The 23420-nt window shown below is 38.2% G+C and overlaps 1 long non-coding RNA gene across 1 annotated transcript; it reads right to left on the reverse strand.

Annotated features, from left to right (window-relative positions):
* Positions 1 to 10927: 10927 nt before the first annotated feature.
* On the reverse strand, positions 10928 to 21514 carry LOC121102056. The gene is made up of 5 exons (XR_005834099.1): positions 19494 to 21514; positions 16738 to 16834; positions 14435 to 14469; positions 13621 to 13749; positions 10928 to 11608 (listed from the first exon to the last, which is right to left on the reverse strand). It is a non-coding gene; the product is annotated as an uncharacterized LOC121102056 (long non-coding RNA).
* Positions 21515 to 23420: the final 1906 nt, after the last annotated feature.

Below are 23420 nucleotides of genomic sequence, written 5' to 3' on the forward strand. Positions count from 1 at the left end.
CACACCCAGGTGACGAGCTAAGTCACAGCCTCACCTACTATAGAGAGTGTCTTCCAGCCCCCTCAGTCCAGAAGGGCTGGTGACAACCCCCGTAAGCAGTGTGGCCCAGCGGTGCTTGAGAGGTGGGCAGGCGGAGCAGACAGAAAGCCAACGCTGGGCATGGAGAGTTCCTGGGCTCTCCGCAGGCAGGGGGGTTCATTCATAGTTAAGACTTAGGGTAGCTCTGTCCCTCCCAAGCAGAGAGCAGGTTTGAGAAATTGAGAGTGGCCTGCAGTGCCTCTTCACCTCCTGTCCAGGCCAGGAAGCAGCGACATAACTTCACGGGCTGTTGAGAGGGTCATTTGGCACTCCAAAGAGTGTCTTTTGCCACAAGCAGAAGGACTACAGACAACTGGAAGCTATGCAGCCCAGCAGCATTAGAGAGACAAGAGGCAGGCAGGCAGAGCTGATAGTCTGCAGAACAAAGCCACTGGCATGTTAGGTGAGGGAACTTGGGGTACAGGTCAGCTTGAGTTAAGACAACACATAGAGCTTTACCAACTACAGAGCTACTTCTCCTGCTGTGTCCAGGCAGGGAGCCTAATTCATACCCAACTCATCACTGAGTACAGCCTTCAGCCTGTCCCACCAGGGACGAATGGCAGGCTCCACCTGTCCAAGGACTTTACCAGCAGACACACCGAGAAACCCAAACTGAGCTGACTGGTGAAGAGCTGTCGCGGCCAAAGCAAACCTGTAAAGTCTGCAAGAGGAGCCCAATTATTTAAATGCACAGATACCAACATAAGGAATCAAGGATCACAAAAAATCAGGTAAAAATGGCACCACCAACAGAAACTAATAAAGTTCCAATAAATATCTAAAGAAATAGAGATCTAGGAGCTGTCAAAGAATTCAGAATAACCCTCTTAAGGATGATTAGTGAACTACACATTATAATTAAATAAAGTCATAGTTAGATTCTGCAATATGGTAATAGTGGTATATAATTCACTTAAAACCCTAGTTTAAAAGTTAAAAAAAGAACATGGTAAAAATAACCATAATGACAATAATCTGTTTTTACAAAACATAAAACATGTAACTTGTATTAGCGGTAACCTAAAATGTAAAGGAAAGGAAAAATAAAAGTGTAAAGTTTATAAATTCTATTCAAGTTAAGTTGTTACCAGTTTAAAATAAGTTATAAATTTAAGCTATTTTATGTGTGCCTCAAGGTAACCACAAGGGAAAATTCTGTAGAAGTTACACGAAGGAACACAATAAAGAAGTTAAAGTGTACTGGTACCAAAAGGCATCAAAACACAAAAATGACAGCAAGAAAAAAAACATGAAACAATGGATCTATTAAAAAAACAACAAAATGGCAATAATAAGTTTTTACCTATCAACAATTACTTTAAAAATAAACAGATTAAGTTCTACGATTAAAAGACATAGAATGGCTGAGTGGATTTTTAAAAAATAGATCCAAATAGATGCTGCCTATAAGAGATTCACTTTAGCCTTAAAGACACTCATAGACTGAGAGTGAAAGGGTGGGAAAAAACATTGCAAGCAAACAGTAATTTAAAAAGAGCAGAAGTAGCTCTGCTTACATCAGACAAAATAGATTTTAAGCTATAAGTGGTAAAAAGGGACAAAAATCATTATATAATATAAAGGGGTAAATACATCAATAAGATATAACAATTGTAAGTATTTATACACCCAACATCGGAGCACCTAAATATATAAAGCAAAAACTAATAGAGCTAAAAGTAGAAATAAACAGCAATACAATAATAGTTGGGGACTTTAATACTCCACTCTCAACAATGGATAGGTCTTCCAGACAGAGAATCAATAAGGAAACAGGAGATTGTAATACTAGAGACCAAGTGGACCTAACAGATATATGCAGAGCATTTTATCTGACAACAGCAAATTGCACGCTCTTGTCAAGCACACACGGAACACTTTCTAGGACAGACTATATGTTTGGCCACAAAACAAGTCTTAGCAAATTCAAGAAGATTGAAGTCATACCTCGTGTCTTCTCTGACCACAATGGCATGTAACCAGAAATACATATAACCAGAATCAATAACAAGAAGAAAACTGGAATTCATGGACACATGGAAATTAAACAACACTTCCCAGAACAACCAATGGATCAAAAAGAAGTCAAAGAAGGAGTAAAAAAGTTTCTTGAGACAAAAGAAAAGGGAAATGCAATATACCAGTACTTGTGGGATGCAGCAAGAGCAGTTCTTAGAGGGGAGTTCACAGCAATAAATGCTTACATTAAGAGACAAGAAAAATCCCAAATAAACAACCTCTCACTTTAAAGAAGGAGAAAAGGAAGAATGAACTGAGCCCACAGTTACAGAAGATTGGAAATAATAAAGATTAGAGCAGAAATAAATAAAATAAAGAACAGGAAAAACAATAGAAAATATTAGCCAAATTAAGAGTTGTTTCTTTGAAAAGATAAACAAAATTGACAACCCTTAGCTAAACTAATGGAGGAAAAAAGAGAAAGGACCCAAATCAACAAAATTATAAATGAAGAAGACATTACAATGGATACCACAGAAACTTAAAGAGTTATAAGAGCTACTGTGAATAACTGTCTGCCAACTTACGGAGACTGAATCGGGGGAAACAGAAAATCTGAACAGACCAATCATTAGAAAGGAGATTGAATCAGTAATCAAAAATCTCCCAGTGGTGAAAAGCCCAGGACCAGATGGTTTCACTGGTGAAGCTTACCAAACATATAAAAAATTAACACTAATCCTCAAATTCTTCCCAAAACATCAAAGAGAAAGAAACATTCTGAAACTCATTTTATAAGGTGAACATTATCCTGATACTAATCAAAAAAAGATTAAGGCCAATATCCCTGATGTCTACACATGCTAAAATTCCCAATAAAACACGGGCCTACTTCATTTTATTGTGCTTTGCTTTCTTGCAGTTCTCAGATACCGTGATTTTTACAAATTAAAGGTTTGTGGCAAGCCTGCATCAAGCAAGTCTATCAGTGTTGCTTTTCCAACAGCATTTGCTCACGTCATGCCTCTGTCTCACATTTTGATAATCCTCACACTCTTTCAAACTTTTTCATTATGATCATATTTGCTATGCTGATCTGCAGTCATGCTATGACTCACTGAAAGCGCAGAGGATGGCTAGCATTTTTTGGCAATAAAAGTATTTCCTAGTTAAGGTATGCACGTTGTTTTTTTAGACATAATGCTCTTGCACACTTAATAGACTACAGTATAGTATAAGTATAACTCTTATATATACTGGGAATCAAAAACATCATTTGACTTGCTTTATTGTGACATTTATTTTGTTGTGGTTGTCTGGAACCAAACCTTCAATACCTCTAAGGTATCCTTGTACTAGTAGTACATTAAAAGGATCATTCACCATGAACAAGTGGAATTTATCCCTGGGATGCAGGGATAGCTCAACATATGCGAATCAATCAGTATGATACATCACATTAATAGAATGAAAGAAAAGAATCGTATGATCATTTTAATAGACACAGAAAAACATTTGACAAAATTCAACATCCCTTCCTGATAATACTCTTAACACATTAGGCATAGAAGGAACATATGTCAACGTGATAAAGGCCATATATGCCAAGCCCACAGCTAACATCAGACTCAGTGGTGAAAAGTTGAACATTTTTTCTCTAAGATCAGGAGCAAGACCAAACACTGTTAGATCTAAACAATGAGTTTAGTAAAGTTGCAGAATACAAAATTAACATACAAAAATAAGTAGCATTTCTATACACTAGCAATGAACTTTCTAAGAAAGAAAGAATTCAGTTCCATTTACAATAGCATCAGAGACAATAAAATACTGGAATAAATTTAACTAAGGAAGTGAAAGATCTCTACTCTGAAAACTATGAGACACTGATGAAAGAAATCAAAGAAGACACAAATAAATGGGCAAGTATCCCATGTTCACAGGCTGGAAGAACTAATATTATTAAAATGTGAATACCACTACCAAAAACCATCTATAGATTCAATGCAACCCCTATCAAGCTTCCAAAGTCATTTTATATAAACTAAATAAAATTTATATGGAACCACAAAGACCCCAAATAGCCAAAGAAATCCTGAGAAAGAAGATAGCATGAGACATAAAAACAAACAAAAAGACCAAAAGAACAGAATCAAGAGCTGAGAAATAAACCCAAGCATATGCAGTCAACTGACATTTGACAAGGGAGCCAAGAATACTCAATGGAGAAAAGACAGTTTTTTTTTAAATAAATGCTGTTGCTATTATAATTGGATATTTGCATGTAAAAAAAGAATGAAACTGGACCTCTACTTAACACCACTTACAAAAATTAACTCAAAATGGGTTAAGTACTTAAATGTAAGGCCTGAAGCCATGAAAATCCTAGAAGAAAGCATAGAAATAAATTTCCTTGAGGGGTCTTGATAATGATTTTTTTAATATGACACCTAAAGTATAAGCAGCAAAATCAAAAATAAGTGGGACATCAAACTAAAATCTTCTGCACAGCAAAAGAAACCATCGACAAAGTGAAAAGACAGCCTATGGAATTCAAAAAAATATTTTCAAACCATATATCTGATAAGAGGTTAATATCCAATATATATAAAGAACTCATACAACTTAATGGCAAAACACAAATAACCTAATTTAAAAATGGGCAAAGGACATGAATAGACATTTATCCAAAGAAGATTTATGAAAGGCCAACAGGCATATGAAAAGATGCTCAACGTCGCCAGTCATTAGGGAGATGCAAATCAAAACCACAATGAGATATCACCTCATCCCTGCTGGAATGGCCATCATCAAAAAGACAAGGCATAACAGATGGTAGGATTGTAAATTGTTGCAGCCTTTATGGAAAACAGTATGGAGAATCCTCAAAAAATTAAAAATAGAACTATCATGTGATCCACCAATTCACTTTTGAGAATATATCCAAAGGAAACAAAAACACTAACTCAAAAAGATATCTGTACCTGATGTTGATAACAGCATCATTTACATAGCCAAGACATGGAAACAACCTACGTGTCCATTGATAGGATGGATAAAAAAGCTGTGGATTGGGGCGCCTGGGTGGCACAGTGGTTAAGCGTCTGCCTTCGGCTCAGGGCGTGATCCTGGCGTTCTGGGATCGAGCCCCACATCAGGCTCCTCCGCTATGAGCCTGCTTCTTCCTCTCCCACTCCCCCTGCCTGTGTTCCCTCTCTCGCTGGCTGTCTCTCTCTCTCTGTCAAATAAATAAATAAAATCTTAAAAAAAAAAAAAAGCTGTGGTATATGTATATACAATGGAATATTATTCGCCATTAAAATGAAGAAATCCTACCATTTGTAACAACATGGATGGACCCTGAAGGCATTACGCTAAATAAAATAAGTCAGATAGGGAAAGNAGAAATACCATATGATCTCACTTATATGTAGATTATAAAAACAAAAACACAAACAAACCCTAAACTCATGCACAGAGAGAAAAGATCAGACTTGGGTTATCCGAGGTGAAGAGTGTGGGGGGGGGAATTGGAGGAAGCTGGTAAAAAGATACAAAATTCCAGCTCTAAAGCAACTAAGTACTAGGACTGTAGTGACCACCATGATGACAATAGCTAACACCGCTGTATGACATATAGGAAAGTTCTTGAGAGCGTAAACCCAAAGTGTTCTCAGCACAAGGGATTTTTTTTCCTTTTTTTTTTTTCGTTCTTTTAGTTGTATCTATACAAGAAGATAGAGGTTAACTAAACATATTGTGGTCATCATCTCACAACATGTCAATCGAACCATCATGCTGTATGCTTCAAACTTATACAGTGATGTATGTCAGTTACTTCTCAATAAAACCGGAAAACAAATGAAGTGTTTAAGGATCTTTGTCAACCGGCAAAAGCCTTTCGGTCAGAGCATTTCACTAACTGGTTGTGTGCCATCTGTCTCACAGGGAGCAATGAATCTGAATCTGCAACACGCAACATTAAAATTCCATTACCAGTGAGCAGAATACTAACATGTGTGGGATTGCCATTTTCATCTCTCCAAATTGCGGTGTTAATTGTGACTATCACATCTTAATCTGTTTGGTGAATTAAGAATATTGAATAAAATATATCATTAGCAGTTAAACGTATGTAATAATACATAGAACTTAAACGTATGTTTCTGCAACTGAAACGTCAATGGGCTGCAGATTTCTATTAAGCTAATGATCATCTGTAAAAGCACTAAATACCTTCCAGAGCCAATTTTCCCGGGACTCTGATGTTGCAATTCCTTTCTCTTTTTCAGAACCATATCACCGCCTTTGCAGAAGTCACATGATATTGACGCGGATGGTTTGTCACTGCATTGGACATCGTCCCTTGTCACCATCCATTCATAACACCCAAAGTTTGTTTGATGACAACAGAAGTTTATAAAGTTGTCTAATAATTTTTATAATTTTAAAATCAGTGTCAACTTATCTGTTCCCCCCACTAGACTGTGAGCTCCTCAAGGGCAGGACTGTGTCTTTCTTCACTGTATCCCCAGCACCTACAACAAAGCCTCGCACAAAGTAGGTGTTAAATAAAATGTGACGACCCGATGAAAAGATGAATTCTTAAATAAAACATTCACATTAGTTTCTCACAGAATCACCGGTACTATGTGAAAGGAAACCTTTACACAAGTCATCTTGTATAAGAAATCCTTCCATTTGGGGCTAGTTAAGCTTTTTAGTTTTTCCTAGATCTATTCAGCAGTATATCACATTTCATTTGAAGCGGACTTTGAAAGTCATGGGGGTTTTATGTTACTATTCAGCATGACCTTATTTCCATTCTAACAGATTTCAGTGTGTGAAATTACTTTACTTTTAGAAAGTATGTTCTATACTAAAATAATGTTTGCACATAATATTATGCTATATTTCACGTAAAATACCATTCATACTATACATTCTAAGACTGGTGCTTCTGCTTTTGAAGGGGAAAATGCCAATTTTTACTGTAATAAGTAATGTATCATAATTAAAAATTATTTATTTGGACTTTTGTTCCTGACAATTGTGGTTTAATTGTTGACTTGTAGCTTTGGAATGCAGGCAGTGCTTAGGATATTTTAAGTGACAAAATCTAGCAAAGGTTCCTATGTATTGTGCAATTTTCCCTGATTAAAGTGTCTCAAGAGGGGGAAAGACTCCATTCTTAGGCTTTTTACTCATCAAAATTCCACATAACTTAAACAGGAAGGAACCACACTCTGACACAGAAGTCTATCAACGCCAGAAATGCGGTTAAAACTCATTTTACTTTGCATTTGTGTAATAATTTATAGGTTACAAGATACATTTTCATTTATAATTTTACTTAATCCTTACAGTAACCCTGTGTAACCACTGAAAATGGCTTTAAATCAGAAAAATAAAGCCAGGGCAAGGTAAATAATGTGCCCAACTCCATACAACTGGTAGGAGGCGGTTAAAATTTAAATTCAGGTTTTCTGATCCCGAACTAATATTCTCTTCTAATACACCACAACTATCATATCATTTTGGACACGTTGAAATCTTTCAGAGGTCAGTAGAGTCCTGGACAACTACCTATGATTTTAAAAAATGAAGAAATACCAAAATAGAGTTATAAGAGTTATGGTATATTTTAAATATTTATGTTTTAAGAATGAACACTTCTCAAATTTGCAACTGTATGGTAACCTATTTTTAATTTTCTTTAAAAATAATGTCAAGAGTCTAGATGTGAGGTCTTTTGTAAAGTCCAAACCTAAGTCAGGTATCTCTTCTGCAGCCCTCACCCCTATATCCTAAACCCCACCCCTCAGGAGACGTACCTCACACTGAGCATATGAAATTAAGGATGAAACCATGTCAATATTTGGAAGATGAACCGGGCTATGATTTCACCATTAAATGTACTCTTCTACCATAACTTCACAATCTTTAAAGCCACCCTGAGTAGCTTTGTCTTATATGAGCAGTAGTTAATTGACAGAAATAAATCTTCCTCACCTTGACAATAAAAAAACTAAACTTTAAATTTTCTCTATAATTTCAACAGAAATTAGCAAATAAATATAACCAAAGACTTGTCCATTATTCCCCAAATAGATTTTACTTGCTCTTTGCCATCACTATGGGAGTTAAAACACTTTTTGAAGGGCCAAAAGCAGAAAAATCCATATTTCTACCAAATCAGACTTCTATAGCAATTCAACTCTGTTGGAAATTTTAAACACGAGAAAGGGTAGAATGCCTTGATCCTCTTTAATGACCTTCTTAGGCAATAACAGTAGTAGGGAGTTCACTTACAGGGAATGGAGGTGAAAAGGATGATTATAATGTCTTCGGAGGCAGGATTCCCAGTAAGACTTCTGGAGTTAAATTAGTTCTATAGGTTCTAGAATCCGTTTTCCAAGGAGCCAATTTGGAATGTTTTTCCTGTTGGAAGCCTTAGATATATATTCATGTGTAAATGTTGTGTCTTTGCACCTTGTTAAACCAGGTCCAAATGTAGGAGTTATATACATTCCCCAGAAACCCAGATTTGATCCAGGATCGGAGTAAGGTCATCTCTAATATTAAATGTCATGGGCCCAAGATTGTGCATTGAATGATCCTGCCATGACGGAAATTCAGAATAAAAAGATACACACGCATAAGGCAAAAAGCCAGCAAAGAGCCCTGAACCATGATGCTATAACTGCGAATAATGAAAAACACCTTTAAGAAAATATGAATCTGTAAATATGTACATATCTAGTCTAGTAAAAGCAGGCAAACACCTACTTTTCTGATAAAGACATCTTTTTATTCTACTTACTCGGGGCCCAGGTCAGTATAAATTGGTCAGCCTGAAAATTTTAGTAGTCTCTGTTTGCATGGCAGAAATTCTGCACATGTTTTATCTGATTCCTAAGATAATTTAAAAGGCTCTTTTATGTTAAAAGAGAGGTGAACCTTCTTTGACAGACTTGGTCTTTTCCACTTCTAACTGGGCCTCTCTTTTCTCAGGATCTATCCTAGCCAAATATCACAGTTACATTTACCATACAGTTTCCTTTGTGAAAGAGCAGTAGGGGAGGACATAATTCTCTGCTGTGTATTGTATTTTTCAAATAAAATTTTAAAAATTAAAAAAAATTGTTTGTTGTTTTGGGGGGGTAAATCCTTTCTTGGGGTAGACGAATAAATAACACTTGTGTGATGGCGAAGGATTGTCAGAGTGACTGGAGAACGCTTGCAAAGGAATCACATTGGTTGACATTAGACCAGTTCTCTGGGCACCTATGTCCCATGGGCCGTCCTGGGATCTTAACAACCTCCATATTTGCAAATCAGAAGCCGCTGAAGCCACCTGGGACACCGAGCAGGTGTACCATCTACTACGTAACCTGCCTCTTCTGGATCAGCAAGGTGCTGAAGAATGGATGTAAATGATCTCGTTCTTGCCTCTAGGGCACCATTTATTAAATTTTGAATGCATGTTTCAAAAGGTTCCCTGGACATATACCAAATGGTTCTGTTTTTACCTTAGAAACATGCATCTTTGCACAATTTGCCAGACATGGGCTTTGAAATGAAGTTTGTGACTTTGGACTCTTTTAAAATATCAATTAAGGACATTTCTTCCAGATTTTAAGTGAGTGATTTTCTTCTAAAAAGAAAAAAATAAGAGTATTTATATTCTGCTTCGCTATCCCCTTTACTTTAGATTACAGCTGGTTCTTAGGCTGATAAACCTTGGGACATGGTCAAGGTTTAATAAAAGAAAAAAAAAAAAGTATGTCTTTTCGCCCCGCCCCAAGCTTTGTGTGCCATGGATGGATTACAGGATCTAAATTCTAAACACAGACCGATATTTTCAAATCTGTGCCCTTGCTCACAAGGGCCTCCAGATAAGAAAATATACAGGAGTGGACATACAACCACCTTTAGCATTCAGCTGAAAATGCGAAGTTCACGTCTCAAAGATGCCATCCGTAACAAGGGCGATCCTAACACCATCCTGCGCCATTTACCTTCATATTATTGCATTTATAAATTGGGTCCATTTTTCACTTTGCACTGAAACACTATCTCTTGTACAAAAGAGGAAAAAATGTTCTCTTCCCAGGAGGGAGAAAAGGTATATTTTTAAATCAATATTAGAAAAAGAAAGAGAAATCTTTCCAAACTAGTGAGACACATTGAGTAGTAAGTAATCAGGTTTCCCTGGAGGTATTGCTGCTACTCAGGAAGGTCCTTCAGCCTTCTTTCATTCAACAAATTTACTGATGGGTTCTGCACACCAGCCACTTGGCAATGTGCCAACTAAACAGTGGCTAGAAAGACAGACACGGTCCCTTCCCTTTCAGATTAGACAGCTCAGCAGTCCCAACACTGATAGTACCCTAAGAGGTCTGTTTAAAGTTAGGGTGGGAGAAGTGGCTTGGGGTTGGCCAGCTACCTACTCTTGGGACAAAGCAAAGAAGGCTTTTGTGGATTACAGCAACAGGTAAGGTTAACCAAAAAGCATTGCCTCCATAAACAACATGGTATAATTTGACGACTGCTGAATTTTAAAAGCCCTAAAGTGCTAAAGTAATCCTCACAAATCTGTGGTTCAGTGGAGCACTTTTTCTAGTCTCTGTATATTATATATAGAAGCATATACAGACCTTTATAGGGATATATATGATATATATATATATATGTTTGATATATATATGTTTGATATATATATGGATATATATGTTTTATATATGGATATATATGTTTTATACATATATATATAAATCCCTAATATATATAATATATCAAAGCTTTCTTTTTAAAAGAAATGTTCCATGCTTTATGTTATAACACAACATAATTGTCATCTCATATTTGTTCACTATTTTATAGATCTCTTTTTATTGCAATTATTTGGTCACATATTTTCTCTGGTCAAATTAAGAAATATTCGTCTTATGAATGGATAGAAATGTCTTTGTATTAGAGTGCCATCTCAGCTATGCAGACTATTCATTAGAAGGAATAGAAGAGAGATCAGGAAAAGCAATTTTTTTTTCCAAATAAACTCAAGCTTAATACTGTAAGTAATCTCTCTAAATTATCTTGCAGCTATTCTGGCTCAGTACATAAATATGCAGAATTTAACCCACTCCGCCTTTTGAGTATGAATCATTTTTCGGTGCTCTAATAAAGTAAAGCTCTTGGGAGTTATAATGAGTTATGAAGTTATATAGGGGGTCTGTTTCCTTGATCTAAGGATTATTTATTTGATTTTTTCCTGTCTACCTTCTTAGAGCTTTCTCTGCCCTCTGCTGTTAATTCTCATTATTTCTTGTCTTGAAACCTCTCTTAGCATCCTTCTGACCTGTTTCCAGTATGTTACTGTATTAGTCAGCCTAGGCGGCTGCAACACGGTACCACAGGCTGGGTGGCTTAAACCACAGACATTTATTTTCCAACAGTTCTGAAGCCTGAAAGCCCAAGATCAAGGTGATGTTTGGTGAGGATTCTCTCCTGGCGTTGGAGACAGCTGCCTTCTTTCTGTGTCCTCACGTGGCCTTTCCTTTGTTACCTGCAGAGAAAAACAGCTCTGGTGTCTCTTCTTCTTGTCACAAAGACACCAGTTCTATCAGAATAGGCCCCCTCTTATGACCTCATTGAAACTTAGTTACTTCCCAAAAGGCTCTGTCGCAAAATACAGTCACACTGAGGGTCAAGGCTTCAACATATGAATCTGGGAGGGGGATGCAATTCAGTCCAAAACAGCTATGCACTCATTCCCTTAACATTTTATCTTCTATAGTTACAATGTCCTACCGAGTAACTGAAGGATGCCAGTGGAACACAGGTAAAAAGGGTGTTATCAGATGTGAAACTCAGTCGATTAAACAGAAGGGGGAATGAGCCACAAGAGACTATGGACTCTGGGAAACAAACTGAGGGTTTCAGAGGGGAGGGGGGTGGGGGAGTGGGGGGATGGGCTAGCCCCATGATGGGTATTAAGGAGGGAACGTATTGCATGGAGCACTGAGTGTTATACACAAACAATGAATGAATCATGGAACACTACATCAAAAACTAATGATGTACTATATGGTGACTAACACAACATAATAAATTAAAACAAAAAAGCAAACAAAAACAAAAAAACTCAATTAGGATAAGGTGGCCTCTACTCTCTCACGAAATAAAATGTATGGGCTTTGTGATAGATGTTTCCACTGCTGTTACTCTGAATTATGTGCTGTGCTACTGATTTCAGATGGCCTTCAGTGGTTCAAATTAAAGCTATCTGATCCTCAAACATGTGGCCATGGTTATATTTGTTGTGGGTAAGTATACTGAAGGCAGGGTATTTTTTTCCCCACTACTGAAAATAAGAAAGTGTAACATGAGATTTCCAGGTGTTATCTTAAGGCATGATCTGCGAGAACTCAAATAGACGTCAAATAATTGTATTTGCTCTCTTAGAAAATGCTTTTAGTCTATGGTACAATGTTGATACCATTTTATTATAAATGAAGTGTTCTTTTGAGATCCTAGATGTCAATGATTGAATGTAAAACTTCAACGCTGTGAAAATTTCAGCTGTTTTAGCTAGATTGTTGTCATTGTGATCTGGTGCTTTGTGTTAAGGAAGATCAACTTGTATATCGGACTAGACAAGCCAAATAATATAGACCTGGTGTTTTTTAAGTCAGAAATTCATAAGACATATGGTGACAGCATCTGGGATCGTATCCATACTATTTTAGATGCTTTTATATTTATTCTGAATACTTGGTCTTAATCTCAAAATACGAAAGACATATGGACATACCAGCTGGGCCACCATCAATTGAGACTCTAACATTGTTCACTTTAACAATATATATAGTTTAAAAAGATAGCATTGCTATTTTTCAACTCCATATTCCTCTCCATTATTACTGCCTCTTCTAATTCAACGGATTTCCAGGAACACTGTAACAATAGCAGAAGCAAGAGTAAGCTAAATTCTCTTCTCTCCAGGTTAATCTAGATGTAGTTACAGAAATGTTATACACTGTTTATACCCTGATAGATAAGTGGGTGCTGGGTATCAAGGAGGGCACCTGTGATGAGCACTGGGTGTTGCATGTAAATGATGAATCACTAGCTAAATTCTGCACCTGAAACTAATATTAGACTGTATGCTAACTAACTGGAATTTAAATAAAAATTTGGAGAAAGAAAAAAATAGTAAAATGTATGCATTTCTAAATAGACAAATAAATCCATAAACTCATGGTAGATTTTTGTGATATATGATATATATCATATAATATATTACATATATAGTTTATATACATATAAATTATAGAAATATATAAAATATTAACTTTAATATTAAATATTATATATTGTATGTGTCATATATTATAAATTTATATGACATATAAATTTTATAAACATTAACTTTAATAATATTAAATAAGTATTATAATAAATGCTAATGTTTACATATAAAAATTCAATATATATATAATTTCATTCTGGATAACAGACCAAGCAAGCACTTCTATTCCTATTGTTATGGATTGAATTGTGCCCGTCTAAACTTACTGTGCTGAAGCCTGACCCCAGCATCTCAGAAGGTAACCTTATCTGGAAATAGAGTAGTTGCAGATACCAGTGATGAAGATGAGGTCCTCCTGGAGTAGAATGTGCCTCCAATCCGACATGATAGGCATCCTGAGAGAAAGGAAATCTGGACACAAGCACACACAGGAGAATACCAGGCGACGACGGAGGCAGAAACTGGGTGATGCTTTTACCTGCCAGGGGAACCCCAGCATTGCCACCACACTGGCAGAAGCCAGGCAGAGGCATGGAACAAACTCTCTCTCACTGCCTTTAGAAAGAACAAGGTCTGCTGACATCTTGATTTAGATTTCTAGTCGCTAGAATTGTGCGAGAGTAAATTTCTCCGAATTCTACCACCCAGTTTGCAGCACAGAGCCCTAGCAAGCCCACAGAACAATTTACCCCCTGTGGTGCTGTGCAACAGGGGCAAGGCAAAGACAGAAAGGCTTGAATTTTCACGTGTCCATGGCCAGTTCTGTGGGTTAGTCCCCCTTATTTAAACTTACTAATCTCTATACCGTCAGGTTACACTAAATTTTACCACAGAAACAGTCAACCCCCAAATCTCAGCTCAAAGGAACTATTGTTAACTTCCGCTTCACACATGCCCACCAAGGGTCACGTGGAGGCTCTGATTAATTGAATAACCACTCTAAAATGAGACCCAGGCTGGTGGAGGAGATGCTATTTGGAATGTAGGCATTAACTCTGGCAGAGGGGAAAGGGACCAGTGGTAAGTGTGCCTGGCTTTTAAATAGCCCACCCCCAAAAGACGCACATCACTTCTACTCACTTTTCATCGGCCAAAGCAAATCAACCATTGCCTGACTGCAAGAGAGTGAAGAAGTACTTAGGAGAAACAGCACCAAATATCTGTAAACAGTCCCAACCGCCATCTGTCAGCTTTGATATGACCATAAATTGAGATTAGCTAATTAAATCCTTCACATTTTCATTCAACAATATTTATCCAGGCCCTACTGCACGCTAGCTACTATCCCAGAGAGCTACACGCAAGATCAAATCCCAGCCCTCAACAAGTTTTCATTTTATTCGAGTTTATAGTGAAAATAAAGAAGGATGTCAATGTGTGGTACAATTTCAAATGCTTATAAGTGTTATGAAGAGAAGTGACGCAGGGCAAGGTTACTGAGAGAAAGAGGGGGAAGGTAAGGTCGATATTTGGGGCAATGAGTACAAATTCCCTAGCATGGTCCATAGCGAGTGTAGGCACCCAAGAAATGTTTTTTTCTTTCCCCCAACAGCCTAGATCATTGGCATCAACAACAGAAGACTCAAAGTGAATTTTGTGACTATTAAATTATAAAACATAGAGAAAGGATTAAAATGCCCAATTCTGGCAAGGATGTAATGTAACCAAGACAAGCATGTATATCTGCTGGCGGTGTAAATCCCTTTGGAAAGCAATTTGGCAATACATTTCATGATCCACTAAAATGCTCATAACCCTGACTCAGTAATTTCATTCCATGAATCTGTGTCCAAAAGTAATATAATTTAATAATCACGAAGATGATTATTGCAGTGGTATTTGTGATATCAAAAACAACATGAATATGCAGCAATAGGGAAATGGTTAAATGGATTATGGCTTACCAACTATATAGAATATTATGTAGTAATTAAAATGATAATTATGCACATTATGTAGCAACAGGAAAAATGTTTATGATATAATTTTAATTTTAAAAAGGATGCAAATTATACCCTATAATTATGCGATGTAAAAATCATATATGTAAATGCATAAAATTTAAAGAGAACATGGAAAAGTGAAATCTAGAAGGTACAAATTTGTAGTAATTAAAAATATATTTTATTCATTTTGTTATCTTTATCAAATGTTTCACAAGTACTCCCACACTATTGTTTATATAATGGATTCAAAATTCTAGTTAAAAGAGCCATGGAGAACAATGATTCCCCACTCAATGGATTTGCTCTTGACTGAAATCTTACTAGTTAGGTGTTCTCATCTGACTGAACCTTATCCTATCTTAAATTGATAATCCTCAAATTACCACTTTTGTGATTTCTGTATTAAATTGATATTGTAAATGACGTACTACATCTTAAACAAATAGATCCTAAAATTGAGTAAATGATGTAATTAGCCAGAACTTATTTCCGAGACATTGCAGTGGAATGTGGATTTTAAATTTAAAAACATTTGATATCTTGATTGCTGGAATTTGGGGTGGGGGGTAGTATCTGTGCCTTCGTTGCTGGAAAGCAGATTATGGACTAAGTCCAGTAGTTCTCTAACAGGGCTCGATGTTGTCCGCCAGGGGAATTTTGGCAATAGTTAGAAACCTTGTGGCAACTTGGGGGAAGGACTTGTGCTGCTGACATCGGGTGGGTAGAGGCCAGGGATGTGGCTAAACATCTTACAACATACAAGACAACTACAGGACAGCTCCCACAACTAAGAATGACCTGGCCCAAAATGCTCTTAGTACCCAGGTTGAGAAATCTTAGAATAGGCAGTGGGAGGAATGCAAGCTTGACAGTAAAGAAAACCAACTTTTAATTTTATTTTCACTGCTAAAATGTTGACCTTAAGCTAGCCACTACATTTTATCCCTCAATTTATTTATTAGCAAAACGAAGGTAAATAATATTTATACCTCAGGGGATGGTTCTGAGAGTAAAATGGAGATAATGGGGTAGTGCTTTAAGAAATTAAAGTGTACCATATAAATACTATCATTATATATATTTCAAAAGTCTCTTTAAGTTGGTTACCACAAAAAAACAATGAAGGTAGAACCAACCATTCAATAGCTTATGAGTAACCACTTCTGACATTTTAAATTTGCTGTGTTTCCCTGGAGAATATTAATGAAAACCATAACAAAATAATGCCACTTTACTGATATTTTCCAAATAAAATAATCTAGTTTCCTTAATCAATTGTCTTCCCCCATCCTGTGCCTTGAATTTCTCTACTGTCATTGGGTTCTTGCCGTTAGCTACAGATATGCCCAGGATCCTTTGGGGGGCCATCCAGGTTCCACTTCAGGGTATACTACTTTCCCTCTAGCCATTTATTATTTGTTACTACCAATTTCTCACCTCCATTTCACTCCAATGCCAACTGGTATATAACCCATACATTTCTTCATTGTAACTGCTCAGATTAACTTCAACTTCCCTTATGGAGTTCCAGTTGCTAAAGAGAATGCATAGAAACAATGACATCTGGGTAGCAGAAGCACACTCAATGCATACATCTTGGTTTTAATACCAACTTCCAATAAGAGGACCCAGGATTCCTCAGAGAAACAGCTGATTCTAGGACTGGGACACAAAATATGCAAGATGGGCCTGGGGCATTTTATAGTCCTGGAAAGAAAGGAAGTGATAAACACACAAACACACACACACACACACTGAGTGATGGAGGTATGTTGAAGGAATATAGGGGCCAACTAAAAGGGCTCCCAATGGCCAAAGCCAGAACAATTCAAGTAACAAAATGAATAAAGTAGTATTGGATTATAATCCAAAGTATAAAATGAATACCAATGATCCTATACTGATAGAAATACATGATTGAATAAAGAAATGGAGGAGAATAGACAATTCTGTGCAGCATATGTGTAAATAATTTAGACAGATACTTCACCTCAGGGAGATAGAGCATGACGCCCGACTCCTTAAGTGGGGACTGAGTTGGGTGACTTTCATCCAAAGAGGACAGTATGGAAAGGGAAGAAAAAGAGTGACTTTCCAGTGAAGAAAATTGACAAATACTACCTCAGCCAGATGATCAATATTAATATCAACAGTCATAAATCATGTTTATGGTATGTGCCTTTGATTTGATGTGATGAAAATGGCACTTTACCTCTTCCCAAAACCCCTTAACCCAATCTAAACCATGAGAACAATATCGACAGATCTCCGTTGAGGGACATTTTACAAAATACCTAATCAGAACTCCTCAAAGCTATCAAGAGCATTAAAACAAAATAAGTCTGGAAAACAGTCATAGCTGAGAGGAGTCCAAGGAAGTATGACAAGTAAACGCAATATGGTAATCTGGAACAGAACAAGGACATTAGGTAAGTACTAAGGAAATCAGAATGAAGGATGGACTTGAGCCAACAATGTAGTACTGTTGGTTCATTAACTGCAAAAGGGCGCCATACTAACGAAAGGGGTTAATAATAGGGAAATTGGGTGTGGGTACACGGGAACAGTTCTGTACCAGCTTCACAGCTCTTCTGTAAGCTTCAATATTCTGAAATACAGTTTAAACTTAAAAATAATGTTTTTTTAAAATTATTCTCAGAGATTAGTCAGTGCAATCTTCTTTGCTGGACTACCTACCCAGAAATTACAGACAGGAGATGAGGCCCATATTCATTACTATTTAGACTTTGGCTCCATCTATTTCCCATTACTAGTTAGTCATGGTATAACTAATGTTTACTTGGCAGCCTCTCTATGTATAGTAGCCTACACATCAATTAAGAACTAGAGATACTTGATTTTTTTAAAAAGAGCAATATTGAAGGGAAATAAGCCTCATGCTTCTTTAAAGGAACAGAACTTACTGGGGTGGGCTGCAATGGGGTAGCTCTGACTGTGGTAGCGGGGCTAGGAGAGCAGGCATCTTGTCTACGATAGAAGGCCGTTCTGGGAGGTAATAATACAGTAACGTTCCCAAAACGGGGAAGTAGAAAACAAGAGGTCATCTAGTACATTGGTCTGTCTCAGAAGGGCCCAGTGTGGAGCACTATGGTTTGAAGCGGCAGAGAACAGGATCCCAGAGTAGTTGCTATTGCAGATACGAACAGGCAGCTGCCATTCAATGAATCAGGACAATGGTTCAGAAACCACTGAATGAGGTGGGATATTGGGGCTGTGCCTCTGACTTCCGTCTCCTTTACCCCTGCCCTGTTTCTGAAGAAACATGTAAAGCAAACCTTAGTCCTGAAATGTGTTTAGTAGGCTTGTTATCAAAATGGGCATGAAAACGTGAGAATCAAGATAAGACTTTGATTCCCAGTGGAAATACAAGATTAGGATCAGATACTGGGAATGAAGCAGAAGCTCAGGTTTATTTAACAAACACTTGTAGAACACTTATGTGTCAGACTATTCTAAAGCACTTTGAAAGTATTAATTGATTATATTTTTAAAAGAGAAGATAACTTTTCATTACCACTTTATTCTCAAAGTCCAGGGCAGAACATGGTTCATAATAGGCCCTTAGTAAATGTTTTTCATAAAGAAGTAAAGAAAGAAGGAGGGACGGAAAGGAACAAAAGGAAGGAAGGAGGGGGAGGAAAAGGGGGAGAGAGAGAGGAGGGAGAAGAAGGGATAGAAGGGAAGGGAGGTGGAGGGAGAGAAGGGAAAGGGAGAGAAAGGAAGGGATAGATTACTACCCCTGTAACTCGGGGTTGAATATAGTGAAATATCTGTTGTCCAGATCAGGATTGGTTCTAGGGAATGAGATAGAGCAGAGAACGGAGCTGGTGAGGGGATTAAGAAGGCTATGGAATCTTTGAGGAGGGAAGGAGAAGACAGCAATGACAAAATGGCTAACATTTATTGATCACTCGCTATGTGCCAGAAACACACGTGTGATCCTTACGAATCACTTTTATTATTGATATTATTATCGCCCATTTTACATATAAGGAAAGTAACACATATTTAATAATTTACTCTAAGTAACACAGATACTAAGGTACAATGATGAAACCCAAACCCTAGTTAGAGTCTCTGCTCTCGGCCACTGTGTAAAATCCAGGCCAGGAGCAGGCAGACCCTGACAAAGTGGATCAAAAAGTGGGCCCAGTTCTGAAGCAAAGTGGTACCTGTTTGAAGCAACCATGTCCACTTCTAAGTGTAAGAAACATGTTCTTCAAAGTCAATATCGTCAGCATTTGTGAAAAGGAGTCACAGTAGTGTAAAGAGACACGGCACATGGAAGGGAGGTGTTGGAGGGTAGAGAGGATAAGATAAAAGGCCTTGGCATTTACATCCTCTATACAATATCTGCTTTAAAATCCTGCTGATGACTCTGAAAGACCAAGGGTATTAAATAAACCCTGTGATGTAAGTGAGATAGATACAACAGCAAGTAAAATAGCCTTATTTAAAAAGTCAGTTTATATGGCAGGAATTTTGAGAGCCATTCAAACAATTCACACTTGTATGCAAATTATTCTTTAGTCAAAAAAATATATATATTTTTTGTCCTCAAGTAATACATGCACCTGAAAGGGGGAAACATTTTAATAGTAAAATGCTAAGGGAGCTCGAAATGTCAGATAGTATAAAGTCTCCTTTAGCCCTGAACCAAAAGCATCCTCATTTTTAGGAACTTTATTCAGAGCATTCCATCTAGGTCTCCAGATGAGTTAATGGCAACAGAATCATGAAGCTCAGGAAACGGGCTTTGCTCTGACTTCTTGTAACCTTGTTCTCGAACTTCAGCTCTTCTTCCATCTCTGTTCAGTCCCAGAGCTGGGTCATTAGCCTCACTCTTTTGAACTTAGTGTAAAAATTGTGCTATCTCGGAATCTGGTCTCAGACCAGATATGTCAAATGAGTTTCCAATCAAATCCAGCCCAATAGATCAGTAATTGTTGCCTTTGTTTTTCGGTGAAGAGTGTGAAGCAATATCCAGGCGCAGCAGGACAGAATCCAGTGATCAATGAGCCCCGTAGGCAGGGACGCTGAGGGGACAACTGTGGGACTGTGTGCTGTATTTGGCCTCTATGTCCCGTGGGGCTTCCATTTCTAGCACAGCCTAGATAGGACTCACGTGTGAGATTCTCATTCACCTACACTGGAAACAATGAATGAGTTAACCAACCCTCTGGCAGCCCTAAAAACCTGCTCTTCCATGCAGAGACTGGGAGTTCTTGTCACAGCTGTTGTGTGACCCCCGACCCCGCCTCCCCGCGCTGCCAACTCAGTCCCATTTGCTTTTCTTCATGACATTAAGTCTACTCCAAGATCTACCAAGTGTCCTGGGTCATTGGCCTGAAAACGCACTTGGCTCTTGCTGCTCTTGCCCTAAACATATAGGTTAAGAAACCTTTAAAGGTAGCTTTACAATAAATCACTCTTGGTCCATTTTGCCAAACTTTACCTTCAACAGTCCGTTGCTCCTCCCCCAACCACTTTTTCATGGCAGACATTGCTAATCCATCACCGAATCAGCTTCAGAATCAGGCTTAACTTGGCAACCCAGAGTGGAGAGGGAGGGCACCGTCTACTCAGGGCTAGGAATCAAGTGCATCTATGCCCCTGACCACCAAGAGGAGCAAGGATCTATGAGACGTGGGATTCACTCTGATGACATTACATCTACTACGGGACAGGAAAATTAATTCTAGAGATGGACGTCTCAAAGCCTGGATATCCTGAGCCATAGCCAGGACTGAACTCAGACAAAATTCCCAAGGAGACTAAAATTCAAATGTCTTTTCACATGTCCACCTTTCAGTTTCTTCACAATCCAGACTGCCTAGAATCCCTCACCAGTTCCTCCCCGTGATTTTTTTTTTTCTTTGAACGACTTCCTCCACCTCAAAACTTAGTAGTTCATTCACTAAGCTCTTAGCCTGAGTGCTTTTTAGGTATTTAAGAAATGCTGGCTGGCTGACTGGGGTGGGGACAGGGAAGGGTCAAGGAAAAAATGCCCATTAGATACAAGGGGTTCTTCCCAATAGGTAATGAATGATACTGAACCGTGTGAAGTTTTGTACAGCAGTACAGGGCAGATGTGACTGCTTGGATCAATCTTACATGCAAAATGGGTATGAAATAGTTAAACAGCAAATCCCAGCTAGGTGGCACTGTGTTTTAAGTAAATAATTTTTAACCCAACTGCAATAAGCCTGCTGGGACGTTTGCTACACTGATAATGGCTTCCAAATAGCAAGGGGCAATTATTCAAGCTATAGGGCCTCCTAAAAACAAACAGAGCTTTATGGGCATAAGGTTGCCAGATTTAGCAAACTAAAATACAGATGTCCAGCTAGCTGGGAATGTCAGACGGACGATGGATACATTTTAGTCTAAGAATGCCCTATGTCATATTTGGGACATATTTACAGAAAAAAAATTATTTATTATTTATTTGAAATTTAAAGTTAACTGTGCATCTCGTATTTTATCTGGCAACTCTATAGGGACACCTCTTGTCTATCTGGCATAGCATTAGGCATTACACACACATTTTTCTATCTCTTATACCCTTATTCAGCTCCCCAGCCCTTTACTCTCCAACCCCTAAGTTTCTCTGGAAACCTCCAGCATGCATTTCCTATGTGCGAACAGTTACTCTATCACACTGTCTTCTCTCTTTCCTTCTCTCCCCCTCTCTCTCTCTCCCTCTGTCTCCCTCTTTCTCTCTCTCTTCATTGCTTTTTTCTTTTGCCAGGATAGTCTGGCCGCAACATCAAGGCAGTAATACTGATACTCCACTCTTGTCCAGTGCCACCACATCTCCTGGGTCCCACCCTGGTCCTTAAGTGGCTCTGGCATCAACCCCTGTCAGGTGAGTGCCACCAGGTGCTACAGCAGCCTCTGCTGAGGCGTGTCACATCCACCAGGAACCATCTCGTCCACCTGACTTGGCTCCTTCTCTGGGGAGTGCCATCTAGTGCCCAGTGTATTGTCACTTAAGTCAAAGCATCGAAGCCAGCCATGGTCTCTGCAGAAATACACAGAAGGACTCTCCAGACCTGTAGATCTCTGCTTTCTCACAGTGCCCCCCAAAACTGTTGCTCGTGTTCTAATATCTTAAAGGGTTGTGAGTGGAAGTAAATAGCACTTTAAAGTTGCCCCACCACCATCATTCCGCACGCTTCACAGTAGTCAGAAATGAGTTAGATATGGGACTGAAATTGGCTGACTCCCACTCTGTGCTCAGACATCTCTCCCCTCTCACATGCAGGAGGTATCTGTTACTGGGTGAAGCACGTGTACTTCTTCCTTCCCCCAGAATGAATTTGCTCCCAGGAAGTTCCACAATTAATCGCGCAGAAATGTGGACTATTTCTAGAGGTGACTATTTCGTCCTTGATTATATTTAATCCTCATACAACCCAGCGAGAGAGCTGGTATGTCCCTCATTTTACAATAGGAAACCTGAGATCAGAAGGAACTTACAGATGTGAGAAATGCACCTCCGTCATAATCACCTGCCGCTCTCTTCCGCTTTCACTCTGCTTTTAGAACATATCAAGGTCCTTCTTGCCTTTATATTTGCTGTTTGCATTGTCCAGAAAATAACGAACCCCAGGCTGATTCCTTAACGTTCAGTTTCGGTGCAGTGTCACCCTCCCAGGAGGCCTTCCGTGACCTGACTTTTTACAGCCACTTTTCAGCCATTATTCACTCTCCCTCCTCATCACCCTTGGATGCTTCAAAGCTCTTACCAATATCCATATTTATTTATATTGTTTATTTTTATTATTTATCTGTTATTTTTCTTCTCCACTAGAATTTAAGCTCCAAGAAAGAAAGAACCTCAAACCTGTTTTATCTCCAGGAACTAAATAAACATTTGGTGAAAGAATAATCTAAAAACCCCACGCTTTAGATGGTACCCCCAAATTAAAGCCAGTAATAATTATAAAATCCCATTCTTCTTAGATATTTTATAAATACAAACACGTAAATACACACACATATGCAAATTTTACAGAAGACATTGAGCAGACCCAGCGATCTGGTGATATAGTCCAATGTTGAAGAGAAAGGAAGGGAGAATGGGAAAGGTGGCT

This window comes from Ursus maritimus, unplaced genomic scaffold, assembly GCF_017311325.1.
Source record: "Ursus maritimus isolate PB19 unplaced genomic scaffold, ASM1731132v1 scaffold_12, whole genome shotgun sequence".
Lineage (NCBI taxonomy): Eukaryota > Metazoa > Chordata > Mammalia > Carnivora > Ursidae > Ursus > Ursus maritimus.